Genomic DNA, 13,868 nt, shown 5'->3' on the forward strand with positions numbered 1-13,868 from the left:
CTCACCATCCGACCCCCTGTTCATCTCAGAATCTGGTTCCATAGTCACACGCACCTGGTTCCACCACCATCTCCGCTCCGTTCTCACTAAAGCCGGCTACGCCGCCAACCACTTCTCCGGTCACTCGTTCCGTATAGGCGCAGCCTCCACAGCCTCCAGGAAAGGCGTCCCCGAACATACAATCCAAATCCTGGGTAGGTGGTCTTCGCAAGCATACCATACTTACATCCGTTCCAACTCTCACGACCTCCTCCAAGCCCACATTGCACTCGCCCGTTAAAACAATGCACCATTCTTTGGGGTCTCGGCGCGACCAGGTCGCCGACGGACCACGGGCCCCAAAGCCAATGTACCCAGGGCCCATGCCCCAGACCGCCCGGCCCCCCGCCCACTCCTCTCCATCCCTCCTCCCTACCTCCCCTCATCCCCCTACGTCCCTCGCCCCTCCTTCAGGCACTTCATCCCGCCTCTCTTCCCTCCCCGCCTCTATCTCACCACCTTCATCTCCCTACAACCTCCCCCCCTCTTCCCCTTCCTCACTTTACGCCCACCTTCCCTTCAGACTCCCAACAACGGGACCCCTGTACATCCCCTCCGTCCCAACAACGGGACCCCCATTCATCCCCTCCGTCCCAACAACGGGACCCCCATTCACCCCCTCCGTCCCAACAACGGGACCCCCATTCATCCCCTCCGTCCCAACAACGGGACCCCCATTCATCCCCTCCTGCCCAACAACGGGACCCCCATATTTCCCCTCATGTCCCCCCGACCACGCCTTTCACATCTAAGGCGCCCCTCCCCCTCAACCTAAACAATCACCTAACCCATCTTCCTTCCACAGTGGCACCACATACACAATAACCCCTTCTCTCAACAGTGGCACCACACACACAAACCAATGCATTCCCCTGTACAAACCTTTCTCCCCACAGTGGCACCACACACACAAATCAATGCATTCCCCTGTCTACATTTTCAATAAATACAACCTAAACGATTCTCTGTTTGATGGTGTGGTCTTTGCTAGTGAAATGCAATTGGTACAATGTAAGTTCAGGAGGGAAGACCACACCAGATAACCATCTCCTCCCCCTCCTAATCGCCTCCAATCTGGCCGATATCAACTCCTCCCAAGCTCACCTGCTTGCGATGGCGTTGATAACAACTCCTCCCTTATCTCCTCCTACCAAACTAATCAAGGATTGTATTTATACCACGCCGTGTCCGCTCTCATTCATGCTCAGTGTTTCTTGCATCCCGCCACCTCCCCTTCTCCTCCCCATGCTCAAAACTAACCCTGCAAAACTGATCCGTTCTCCTCTCTCATACATGCTTCCTCCAGGTCTCCAAGGGGGGTCTCGGCGCGACCAGGTCGCCGACGGACCACGGGCCCCAAAGCCAATGTACCCAGGGCCCATGCCCCAGACCGCCCGGCCCCCCGCCCACTCCTCTCCATCCCTCCTCCCTACCTCCCCTCATCCCCCTACGTCCCTCGCCCCTCCTTCAGGCGCTTCATCCCGCCTCTCTTCCCTCCCCGCCTCTATCTCACCACCTTCATCTCCCTACAACCTCCCCCCCTCTTCCCCTTCCTCACTTTACGCCCACCTTCCCTTCAGACTCCCAACAACGGGACCCCTGTACATCCCCTCCGTCCCAACAACGGGACCCCCATTCATCCCCTCCGTCCCAACAACGGGACCCCCATTCACCCCCTCCGTCCCAACAACAGGACCCCCATTCATCCCCTCCGTCCCAACAACGGGACCCCCATTCATCCCCTCCTGCCCAACAACGGGACCCCCATATTTCCCCTCATGTCCCCCCGACCACGCCTTTCACATCTAAGGCGCCCCTCCCCCTCAACCTAAACAATCACCTAACCCATCTTCCTTCCACAGTGGCACCACATACACAATAACCCCTTCTCTCAACAGTGGCACCACACACACAAACCAATGCATTCCCCTGTACAAACCTTTCTCCCCACAGTGGCACCACACACACAAATCAATGCATTCCCCTGTCTACATTTTCAATAAATACAACCTAAACGATTCTCTGTTTGATGGTGTGGTCTTTGCTAGTGAAATGCAATTGGTACAATGTAAGTTCAGGAGGGAAGACCACACCAGATAACCATCTCCTCCCCCTCCTAATCGCCTCCAATCTGGCCGATATCAACTCCTCCCAAGCTCACCTGCTTGCGATGGCGTTGATAACAACTCCTCCCTTATCTCCTCCTACCAAACTAATCAAGGATTGTATTTATACCACGCCGTGTCCGCTCTCATTCATGCTCAGTGTTTCTTGCATCCCGCCACCTCCCCTTCTCCTCCCCATGCTCAAAACTAACCCTGCAAAACTGATCCGTTCTCCTCTCTCATACATGCTTCCTCCAGGTCTCCAAGGGGGGTCTCGGCGCGACCAGGTCGCCGACGGACCACGGGCCCCAAAGCCAATGTACCCAGGGCCCATGCCCCAGACCGCCCGGCCCCCCGCCCACTCCTCTCCATCCCTCCTCCCTACCTCCCCTCATCCCCCTACGTCCCTCGCCCCTCCTTCAGGCGCTTCATCCCGCCTCTCTTCCCTCCCCGCCTCTATCGCACCACCTTCATCTCCCTACAACCTCCCCCCCTCTTCCCCTTCCTCACTTTACGCCCACCTTCCCTTCAGACTCCCAACAACGGGACCCCTGTACATCCCCTCCGTCCCAACAACGGGACCCCCATTCATCCCCTCCGTCCCAACAACGGGACCCCCATTCACCCCCTCCGTCCCAACAACGGGACCCCCATTCATCCCCTCCGTCCCAACAACGGGACCCCCATTCATCCCCTCCTGCCCAACAACGGGACCCCCATATTTCCCCTCATGTCCCCCCGACCACGCCTTTCACATCTGAGGCGCCCCTCCCCCTCAACCTAAACAATCACCTAACCCATCTTCCTTCCACAGTGTCACCACATACACAATAACCCCTTCTCTCAACAGTGGCACCACACACACAAACCAATGCATTCCCCTGTACAAACCTTTCTCCCCACAGTGGCACCACACACACAAATCAATGCATTCCCCTGTCTACATTTTCAATAAATAAAACCTAAACGATTCTCTGTTTGATGGTGTGGTCTTTGCTAGTGAAACCAAGTAAAGTGACTGCCTTCTCTGAGTAACAGTATAGGGTTATTACATGTATCTTAAGTGTAAATGGCTGGCTTATCCAAAAGTCAACTGCTGTAGCCTATATGTTTTGATGTCAGTGTAAAAACAATAAAACACAGTAGGGTGAGGACGGGGTAAATTGAACCACCCCCTTTATCTAGAAAACTGTGTTGTCATGTGAGCTTAAATCTAGTAAACATCCATCATTTACACCTGGCTGTAAAATTGCAAAGCACCTGGGGAAAGTAGAAAACATTCTTTTACATAAAAAACATTGTTTTGCCAGTCAGATTTCTACACGTCAGGTAGAATGACTGGTGTATCAAAGCAAATGTACCCAGGTGTAAAATTGTATATCACAGAAAAGGTTCAGCTTAGAACAATGGGAAGAAGTGGAATATACTGTGTGTGTGTGTGTGTGTGTGTGTGGGACTCAAGTGATCAGAATGGCTGAGTTTATAGCAGTGTATATGTAATAACAGGATATAAATGAGCAACTGTAAAATGTCAAAACATCAGATGACCAGGCCATTGGTGTGAATCAAAGGTCATCTGTCTGGATTTGTGTATTGGTTCCTTTCTCCACTTCTCTAATCTTTAAAGGGACATTTCACCCCTGGAAGAAACTGACCCAATGGTAATGAAGTTTAGGACTCAATTATTATTATTTTTGTGAGTGATCTGTGTTTTGAGATATATAGTAATCTTCGAACATCTCGTGACGTTATTTACGTCACGAGATGTTACATCATTCTTTTCCGCACTACATGTTGTCTCGACGCGTCATGCAGCCAGCGGACAGCCCCCCACCCCCCTCCTGCCAGAGATTTTAGACACAACAGAACACAGAAAACAGCCCAAACTGCGCATTTGTTCGCGGACCTTTTGTTAAATTTGAAGAGTGACGCATTACTTTACCTGAGTTACATCTTCTGATAGTTGTACTTGAATGTTGACATGAAATAATAATCCTGTGTAGTGTTTCATAAGCGCAAGCGTGAAAGAATCCAAATACAACGTGGAGATGGTAAACAAACTGACTTCCAGTGTTGCCAGATATTGTGAAAGAAATAAGAAACCAGGTCTATGAAAACAAGCCCAAAAGAAGATAACTAAGCCAAGAGCACTTTAACATGGGATATTATATATTTGAAAAATGCCGATCTACAAGCTCACAACACGTTGCGATGTTACCCATTGTGAGCTTGTAGATCTGCTATTCTCCAAAAAATCTTGTGGGGAAAAAAGTGCAAAATGTGGAGTATTTTTTAATCGTATTTAACAACAACACATATTTGGTTGGGGCTTCCTGGCACAAAATATAATTTCAGATCGGGGTCCGTGGAAAAATACATGAACATCTTTGAGAACCACTGGTTTAAACAATCAAAACATTTGGATACAAGCCCAAATATCAACTACATTTTAGAAAGAAGCCGCTTATAATAAGCAGACATGGCAACACTGCCATGCTGTTTCAACGTTGTTGTTGGAGATCCCACCCACACCGCACCTCCCCTGCCACAAGGAGGGGCAGTGCACCAAAAGCATTATGGTCATTGTAGTAATAAGCAGTCCAGTCAAAAGCTAGTCAAACACACAGATTTCATTATTTTTCTGGCCATAGGGTGCAAATTTTAAATTGTGCTACTGTTATCTACTACAAATACTATTACCATTGAGTGATTGCAGTTTCTTCCAGGGGTGAAATGCTCCTTTAAGATGCAGGTTGATATAAACCCCCCCCCCCCCCCCCCACCCCACCTCCTTATAGGGAAATGCAGAATCAGTGGCGAGGGGCACCCAAGACTTCATGAACTGACCTCGATGCAACCGGTTTGCTGATAAGGAAAGCTAGTTTGTGAGCCTCACAGAGATCTCTGTTAAGTTCATTTCTATATTCAATCTGTATTAATTTTCACTTACTGCGTGGTTAATAAATACACTTAATTTTAACAGTCTTGTCTGCTCTTAATTTCACCAATACAACGGACACGCGGAGAGCGTGATCCTGAAGGGTAACAAATTATTTCATTTCGCAATTTGTTTGTTGTTCAAATAGCTGGCATCCAACAATACTCATTTAAGAGAAGTTTGCAATATTATATTAACAATTGCGAATATTAAAAGGTTCTGAAAATGAACATTATTTAATTGGCTTTATATTGTTTAAGTAACCGTTAAGAAAATAAATAAGACTATTTGCAAAAGGGAATTGTTATTAAATTAAGTAGGTACATTATTTGTTCAAGTTTAAACTTGCAAAAATACAATATCATGTGGGTCAACTTACCCCTAACCTGGGTTAGGGGTTAGTTGAGCCATTGTGACATTGTTTTCTGTATTGTCCCTGTCAAATACACATACAAAAAGAAATAATAATATCTATTTTTTAAATGAATATATTCGAATATCTCCCAATTTTTAAAACCAATATTCGAATATCATTTCTGAGGAATGTTACCAGCCCTAAACCTACAAAACAAACATACATCAAAACGGGATCAAACCAATACATTCCGTCCTTTTGTTTTATCTAAATGTGACAAAAAGACAAGTTGGACGACCCCACCATGACCTGCATAAAAAGGTCATACATAAAAAAATATATATATAAAATATTTCCTAACGAATGAGCGCCTTCATAGGGTTATACTGTATAAATATTAGACGTAATTATACATGACAACGATAATGATCGATATACATCACGCCTCTGCTGAAAGCATTCAGGCTGGACTTCCATACATTCCATACCGTTTTCATCCAATCACCGAAGCTTGACCCATTGAGACCGGGAACGCATCTGTGTCATTTTTAGATTTCTTTAAGTTATTCAAAAATAGCAGATCTACAAGCTCGTAGCGCAGCACCGAGTGCCGCGCTACGAGCGATCTGCTATTTTTGAAAAATCTTGAACATTTGTGCAAATCATTGAATATATGTTTTTTAAAGCTAACATTTGTTACTTAAATCTTTGCTTCATGGGGGTCCCTGGAACAGCATATTTTGAGATGGGGGTCTGCGGCCAGATGCATATCATTTTGGTGGTCCTTGACATGAAAAAAGTTTGGGAACCACTGACATAGCAACATACGTTTTTTTTTTTTTTAAACTGTTGATTTAGAAGACATTTGTAGAATCCCCCAGAAGCAAAGATTTGAGTTAAAAATGTTCGCTTTAAAAAATATATATATTCAAAGATTTGCAACATTTTTCATGATTTAAACAAATAAATAGCTGATATACAAGCTCATAGCGCGGCACTCGGTGCCGCGCTATGAGCTTGTAGATCTGCTATTTTTGAATAGCCCCAAAGAAATCTAAAAATGACACAGATTCTTTCCCGGTCTAAATGGCTTAAAACTGCAATCTGGAACACTCGGAATGACAATTGCAGGTAGAACATACAAGTTGCAGATTTGCAGCTTTTGAACATTCAAAACGGGGGAATTAAAGGCACGGTCACACAAGCACTTCATACGTGCTTGCATAGCACTTTGTCGGCAACGCAAGCTGATGGGGTTAAACGTGTCAAGTTTCCCCATGTCATCTTGGGGGTTGTGGGCAGTTGTCTTTTGGTGTGTAGTTCATTTGACTTCCGTTGCAGTGATGGCTCACTTAACCCATTTAGACCTGAGGCTGATTCTAAAAATGCCTTCTAAATCCTGACCTAAGTTTTCTGAAAAACGTACAAAAAATGTATGTTGCTATATACTGTACTGGACTGCATTCATAGAATGTCTACTATAGAAAACATTTGATGACGTCTTCTTTCACGTACTAAAGTGTGGGGGGGCCTGCTGATGCTGATTGAGGTGCTTTTCGCCTTGCTCTCCTTTCTGCTGCTCAGCGCCGTTTCACTCTTCTGGATTCCTTTCCGGACTTCCTGCCTCCAGCTGGCACGATCGTTTGCACTATCCTCCACTCTTATGTCCATGGATTTCATGTCCCGCTTGCACACATCTTTGAACCGCAGGTGGGGGCGGCCCACTGGCCTGGTGCCAGTGGCAAGCTGACGATACAGCAGGTCCTTGGGGATCCTCCCGTCTGCCATGCGGTGGACATGGCCGAGCCATCTAAGACGCCGCTGGCGCAACATGGTGTAGAGGCTGGACATCTGAGCTTGTTTGAGGACTTCCTCATTTGTCACACGATCTTGCCATTTGATGTTAAGGATGCGTCTGAGGTTTCGCATGTGAAATGCATGGAGGCGTCTTTCTTGTCTTGAGTATGTAATCCAAGACTCGCTCCCATACAGCAGGATGGTGCAAGCGCTGTAGACAGACATCTTGGTGTGGGTCGACAGTTTACTATTGGTCCATACTCTCTGGTTCAGCCTAGCAAAGGTTGTTGTAGCTCGACCAATCCTCCGATCGATTGCAGGGTCTAAGCAGAGGTTATCCGTAATTGTGGAGCCAAGGTAAGTAAACTGGTGCACTGCTTCCAGCTTGTAGTCTGATACAGTGATTGAAGGGGTGTTCTCAACCCTTGTCCCATGATGTGTGTTTTTTTCAGTGTGTTTTTTTATCGATTACGCAGGAAATAATGAACTGATTACTAAAATATAAAATTCTCTCTAATCAGTAACATGTAGGTGATACGTATGTCTATCAAATGTGGTTTTATTGAGAGGCAATCAATTTTCATACGTCGGGCGTATGGTGTCCAATGCTGGAGCGCCTCAGTGTGGCTCCAGCGACACGAACAGTGTTGCCAGAATTTGCGAGAGGAATAAGCAACCAAGTCTATTAAAACAAGCCCAAAAGAAGCGACTATAATAGGCCACATGAGCACTTCAAACCTATATGTCGGCCATTAAACAATGTGCGTATTTATATATGTTGGCTATTTGAAAATAGCCGATCTACAACACAGCCACAACTACCATTATTTACACGCAACTTTACAGAAAAACAAGCTCAATGTGGAGATTGCATTGGGGATAATGGCTTGCGCAGTCTTCTCTTAAAGGGACACTTCGCCGATTTTGCATAAAATCCCTTTTTTTATGAAGTCTAGGACCCATAAACATGATCCTGGTGTGTTTTTTGTGTTTTATGAACAGTGGCCATTTTCTCATAGATGTATAATGTATCAGAGTGCAATACACATCCCAACCGATAGGGTCGCGTAATTGAAAGCATATGGAGAAAATGGCCACCGATTGGATTAAAATGCTTTTTATTAAACAATATGGAAGATACTGGTACTTAGACCCACCCGATTCAAATTGTAACATCCATGGCATGAGGTCAGCACTTTATATTTGAAATTTGAACGTTTATGTAGATGTACGGTCTGTACATGTAGAAAGTGCAAACACCAGGTTGAAGCTCCGCCATGACTGTCATGTTTCAGGGCTACTGAGTTTCATGATGTCGTCGGGTCCCGAAAATAGCAGATCTACAAGCTCACAACGCGTCGCGGACTCGACACTTTGTGAGCTTGTAGGTCTGCTATTTTCGGTGCGCATGCAACTAAGAATAAATTAGGTATCACGTCGGATGATATCCATGTAAACTACAAGTCTAATCTAATGTGTTCTTTCCAATGACAGGACAGAAAGTTGTGTCGTCAGCCTGCAAAAATGAAGGAACTGCTGATGAAGACCTGGGACTACAGCCATATATATTATTTTTCTAAATAAAACGGTTACATTTACACACTGCTTGCTCTACTCATTGATTATGGTATATTCTACATTGTGTAAGCATTTATGACAAAATGTAGGGACACCCAATTCTATAAGGGTTCTTTTTAACTGTTTCATGATATAGGAGATGGTCTTTCATTTGGCAGATGGTAAATAATTACATGACTGTAAGCATTACAGATATAATAGTGAAACTCTTGTACATTCTATTAGTATTTACTTCTACATGTAATCATTTTTTTGCTGGGGACCCCAGCGGGTGCATTTCTCCTTTCCGACATGTCGCCTTTCCGACGTTGACGAACCCTATACCTAACCCCAACCCTAACCCTAACCGCACGCGGAAGCCACTAGTCGGAGTGGTGAGATGTCGGAATGGAGAGTGAACACCGACCCCAGCACATTGGATTCAACTTTACTGGTCTTAGATACAATAGGCTACAGTAAAACCTAATATTATCCATATACACCAATTCAAATGAAATGGTCTCAGTTGAACAAAAAACAACAACGATTCGGCTGTGTATGACAAGAGTATTTAAACATTAGCATGTCATCTAAAGTAGCCTAATGCACATCATGTTTTCTGTAGGTTTAGTCCAAAGAATATAAATGGAAATAACAGTGAAACGTTAAGTCCTCAGAAATAAGGAGTCACATATGACACGAGTATGAAACGTTTTGTTTTGTTTTATTATATTGTTGACTATGCTGCATCCCCATGGATGTCCCGACTCCTCGAGTAGATGGACATCACCAGCACCGAACTGTCTTCATGGTGGGAAGAAATGTTGAAAAAATGATGAACACACATCTTCCGTACTGCTCCAACATGTGTACTGGTTCAACAAGAGGCAGACTTCACGTGGTCCAAGAAAGAACACAGGCTTCATGTTGTGTCTTGTGATCCAAAGGTAGACAAAGATATAAACAAATTCGGAACGGCACATCAAGTCTTCAGCATCATTGTTGCCAGATTTTGCAAGATAAATAAGTAACAAAGCCCAAAAGAAGAAACCTAGGCCAAGAGCACTTTAAACCTAGATATGGGCTATTTGAAACTTGCCGATCTACAAGCTCACAACGGATCACGATGTGATGCATTGTGAGCTTGTAGATCTGATATTTTCAAATAAATCTTGAGGAAAAAAGTGCTAAATGTATTGAATATTTTTGAAACATTTTAACAAAACATATCTGGTACTTGAACTTGAACTTGAACTGGTACAGGGGTCCCTGGCAGAAATGATCATTTCAGATGAGGGTCCGTGGACAAGTACACATTTATTTATGTATTTAAAAACAAGTCCAAATGAACATAACCCCTAACTTCCAATATTTACAAAGTTCCAGAGTGGCTTATAATAAGCAGATGGCAACATGGCAACACTGGTCAGTGGTCAATGTGCTGTATGTGTTGTTGATGACATCATCAACATGTGTTGATGATGTTGTAGTGAGAACTGGGAGGGGAAAGTTACAATGTAGAACACGCAACCAAGCAGCCTCTCCTCCCCACAAGGAAGGGCAGTGCCCCAAAGCATTATGGTCATTGTAGTAATGCAGCAGTCCAGTCAAACCCCAGTCAAACACACAGACTTCTATATTGTTCTGGCCATAGGGTGCACATTTCTTTCTTTTTATTTTTATTTTTATTTTGCTACTGTTACTACAAATATTATTAACATTGAGAGACTGTAAGTTCTTCCAGGGGTGAAATGCCCCTTTAAAGGCAATGGCATCTGGCACAGTGATTGGTTTTATTATTGTAACGCCCAAACCCCTATGCATAATGTAACGGGTAGTGCAGGTGTTTTGCGGGTAAGGCAGGCAGGTGTCCCAAAATAGCAACTTTTGCACGGGAGCGCCCCTTGTCTAGTCCTAAATCCCAAATTGATGGGTTTAGCCAGTCTTGCCGTTTTTAGGGCCCTTAATGTTTTATAACAGTCACCATCATTCTTACTGATTATCTATCATGAGCAGTGGTGGAAAAAGTACTCACATTTGTTACTTAAGTAAAAGTATCACTACCGCAATGTAGAAATACTCTGTTACAAGTAGAAGTACCGTATTAAAAATGTACTTGAGTAAAAGTACAAACGTATTGGCATCACAATATACTTAAAGTACCAAAAGCTAAAGTACTCATTGTGCAGAATGTCCCATTTCACAAGTTCAAAATGTATAAAAAATCTTTGTAAAACAGCCGATCTACAAGCTCAATCAACTCTACTGTACCTCCATGTTGTGTAACGTTACATTGTAAACACATGTATCAGTAGTTTAAACAACTCTACTGTACCTCCATGTTCTGTAACGTTACATTATACGTTTATTTCACCGTTTAATTATAAGTATAAAGCATCTTGAAGCAAACACTGCAGGGGAGGGATAAGGGGGAGGGCGGAGGGAAAACCTGAGGGTTTAAAGAGCCTGCTGTGTTGGCAGATCCTGTAAGAGAAAAAAGCAACCAGGTCTATGAAAATAAGCCCCTAATAAGCGACTAGGATAGGTCAGTTAAACTTTATTGTCTAATAATGTTTTAGAGCTGTGGTTCTCAAACATCTTCATGTCAAGGACCCCCAATATTTACAAGCTACTTACAGAAAAACAAGCCCAAACTCGTTTGAAATAAGCAGACTTGGCAAGCATAGTCTAGGGCAGTTGTTCCCAAAGTGGGGGTTGCGACTCCCAGGGGGGTCTTAGATTATTTTGGGGTCACCAGATGATTAGCTTAACGTGCAACATTGTTTTCTCACTCAACAGTAAACAAACCAACATACAGTATAAGTGTATACAAGGTATCTATTTATAGTGACAATTTAATGACCTTTTTAATACCAAATCTGCCAAATTGTCAAATATTACTTTAGAAATAGACAAAAATTGTGAAAATAGCTAATCTAGAGGTTGTGGTTTGTGTATGTGTCTAGTGTTGTGCACTTAACTGTTAAAAAAGCAATAAAAACATTGAAAGAGGAGTTTGTGGTTTGGTTATTTTCACATAGTTGTTGAAACAATGAATGATCTTGTTTTGTATATCTTCTGGTCTGTGATTCTCAACTTTATACTTTTAAGGAATCACAGCTGCAGTGCATGTATTGATTAGAGCACGGATCTGAGACCTGCTATATCATTAACTGTTAATCATTGCTGCTCTCAAGCATTCTAGGGGATCCTATGTTGAGAAGAATCAGTGTTGAGTAACTTATTTACTTGTGACAACTGACAACATCAGCAGCAGCAGCATGTTATTTGACTGACTGGGGGCTTTGAATAGAGCACCGGTCGCGTTTTTTTCCTCCCTATTCTGAATTCCCATAGACGTGTTTAATATTGCGTCAAATAAGAACTGTGTTCCAAAAATAAAAAATAAAACAAAACCGCCAGCTTTTAAAAATAAAGTGACCCTTTAAAAATGTTTCCTACCCTTAAAACAATCTACCTAGTAATGTCCCTTCAGGGGCTCCGTAGTAATCTATATTGACCAAATCTGTAGGGAGCGCAGTGGAGTAAATAAAATAATTTCCGTCTGGCGCACATATTACATTTTCTGCCCAAAAAGTCTATTATACAGAGAATAATAATAATAAACTTTATTTGTATAGCACATTTCATGACATGAAATGCAGCGCAAAGTGCTTTACAGAGCAAGAATACAGTTACAGTTACAACCAATTTAACAATGAAGCAAACAAAGTTAGGGTTTAATAAAATAAAATAAAGTAAAAGCAAAAGCATAAAACAACATTAAAATAGGCAATACAGGACCTGTGACTGACACACACCTGTGACTGACACACACCCGTGACTGACACACACCCGTGACTGACACACACCCGTGACCGACACACACCCGCGACCGACACACACCCGTGACCGGCACACACCCGCGACCGACACACACCTGCGACCGACACACACCTGTGACCGACACACACCTGTGACACCCACCTGTGACACACACACACACACACACACCTGACAGCCGTGACCGACACACACCTGTGACTGACACACACCTGTGGCTGACACACACCTGACACACACCTGACACACACCTGTGACTGACACACACCTGTGACTGGCACACACCTGTGACTGGCACACACCTGCCTGCAAATGGTACCAGGGCTGACATCAGGACTTAAAAATCAACCAAAGAATCAGCTAAAAGCAAGAGTGAAGAAATAGGTCTTGAGCTGTGCTTTAAAGCTATCGACAGAGGCTGCCTGTCTTAGGTTTAATGGGAGTTTATTCCACACTGTTGGTCCGTAAAAGCAGAATGCTGCTTCACCGTATTTTTTATGGCACCTCGAGCAGGTCAGCACTTGAAGACCTGAGGGGCCGGTTTGCTGGCCCCTCAGGGTGGTGGGGTGCTGAGAGGCTACCCACCCTGGAGAATAGATTTTTTTACTGAAGCTGGAGACCTCGCACGGTAGTGGGATTTTCGGTCTATGAGCAGAGTGTTAGAGAGAAGTCACTAATGCTCTGGACCAGAGCTAGTGCGTCCAGTGAGAGAGAGCGTGGTTCTAACGGTCATCGTGGTCGAGCAAGCATTGATTTAGGACAGTCAGGCTGCCGTATACTGTATTATTATATACATATAGGGCTAGGTCAGAAGGGCCTGAATGTCCCCTCACTATTGTGAGAAATTGGGAGGACACTATTGCGATCGAGTGGTATATTAATTAATTAATTGGGCACCCCACCGTTTCCCATTGTGTTGCGCAATCGGCATTGTGTATTGGCTCCATGCCTGCCTCTCACGGCAATGACCATTCTGTTACTGGCTACAGTTGCTCTCTCATCTCGACCAACTAGGTGTAAGCTAATACAAGCTGGAGTGGTTGACAGGTGAAAAAAGCGATGCATTTGCGCTTACAGTATTTATTGATTGATTGAATATTTTATTTGGCAGAAATGTAGAAACAGCACAAGTACAGTTAAAACACTTTGTCTATGATAATAATACATTTTGAATTCCGGACTTTTACTATTTCTACATTGCAATATTGATACTTTCACTTCTATGTCTATGATT

The sequence above is a fragment of the Gymnoscopelus microlampas genome (genome assembly GCF_963454915.1).
Source record: "Gymnoscopelus microlampas genome assembly, chromosome: 2".
NCBI classification, from domain to species: domain Eukaryota; kingdom Metazoa; phylum Chordata; class Actinopteri; order Myctophiformes; family Myctophidae; genus Gymnoscopelus; species Gymnoscopelus microlampas.